This window comes from Penaeus monodon, chromosome 23 (assembly GCF_015228065.2).
Source record: "Penaeus monodon isolate SGIC_2016 chromosome 23, NSTDA_Pmon_1, whole genome shotgun sequence".
In the NCBI taxonomy this organism is placed as follows: Eukaryota; Metazoa; Arthropoda; class Malacostraca; order Decapoda; family Penaeidae; genus Penaeus; species Penaeus monodon.
In genome coordinates, this window is record NC_051408.1 from 41,339,578 (window position 1) to 41,341,210 (window position 1,633).

A 1,633-nucleotide genomic window follows, 5' to 3' on the forward strand; every position below is an offset into this window, starting at 1 on the left:
GGGAAGCATTTCCCAAATCTTCTTTCAGGTTTGGATACACGTTTTAACTTAAAAAGTAAAAGCTGTTCAAATCACCACACCTGTTTGGTTTCAGATCAAATCTCCTATTATTAACAATGAAGTTAAGCAAACTTCAAACATTCTCCCAGCAGCTCTATCGTAATCTCTCGTCAATCCAATTAATATTCAACGGATATTGATCTCCCTTCATTCCTGCTCATTCTCAAGCACTAACATTCCTTGTTCCTTTCCTTTACTAAAGACCGTAGATTATTTACCGCATTTTTTTGCTCCCATGCTTGCTGCACTGTGTATAGCTTTCCCCACTGAAGGCAGTACATTGTTTCCTTGCAATTGGATTGACAAATTGCCAAACACTATTTTCGAATTGTATAACCCAAATGAAACTAGCCCCATATGCCCTCTGTTCCCTGACATACCAACACCTAAAACCTATTATTCAGCCTAAAAAGTTCGCATACATTAACACACACACAATTAAACACTGCCAGCCAAGATCTGATCCACCTGTAAAAAAACACAACCACCTATATAGAGCAAGAGCGTGACCTGTGAAATAAATGGTGTTCTTGTCGAGGTTAAAGTGGGCGAACACCGCGTTCATGGGTGGTTTTGGGGTCGAACCAGGCATGGCCTTCCATGTGGCGGGGTCATCGTCACGGTAATTTTGGGGCGAACACCAGGAAGTTTTTGAACCTTCGCTTTCAACTGCCCATCAATCTACAAGGTGAAAAGAACGAAGGGGGGTTAATACAATGCTCAGAGACAGACAACTTGACGGATACATATTTAATACATTCTGATGGCCAGACAGAAAATTAGTAATAAAAAAGAATTAGAGCAACACTAAACACAAGACACATTCATAAACATGCAAAAAAAAAATCCAATTTAAGCTGGGGCACTACTGCCCCTGTGTCACTTATTCTTAGCCACTTGGGGTTCATCTCACATTTGACAATTTTATTCCAACACCCTTTTGTTGGAAGCCCGACAACTTCCTGAACAGGTTTTAACAACTTCATGGGGGAGAAAAAAAAAAGAAAAAATATCTCACCTGAAGTAAAAGCCTCCTTCTCATCCGCAGGGACCTTGGGGATTTTGTTTCCTGTACACATAACTGCCCTCGACTGACTTGAATTCCAGGTAGCGCGTCACGCCAGTTGAATAAGGAGCTTGACCAACTGGCCATTTGCCATGAGGAACTTGGGATCAGATCCACATTCCAATCCTGAAAAAAAACAAAATTATGGGAAAGCCAAAGGAAATAAATGTAGATATAAATCATAATACATGCTGTGCCAATTGTTTTCCCCTAAAACTTGACAACCTATTTCATTTTGCTAATTCTCCAATTCTGTTTTTCCCTATCCTGCTTTCTTTCAATGTTTTTCATACTGACCCTCTGTCAGGATGAAACAGTATATAAATTACATAGTTATTTTAATTCTATTCCTGTAAAGATTGCTGTTTTCATTGTCCAACGAACTAACATTGACTTATTTGACTCCATTCTAGGCAAGCTATCTGACTTTTGCCAAATTTGATAAGGATACTGGATTCCCCAGTTTATATGTGCACGCACTTGCGTTTCCTTAACCCATTGGATTTG

The 1,633-nt window shown here is 39.6% G+C and overlaps 1 pseudogene; it reads right to left on the reverse strand.

Annotated features, from left to right (window-relative positions):
* LOC119588311 overlaps positions 1-1,046 on the reverse strand; it is a 3,274-nt pseudogene extending 2,228 nt beyond the window's left edge.
* Between the last annotated feature and the right edge of the window lie 587 nt (positions 1,047-1,633).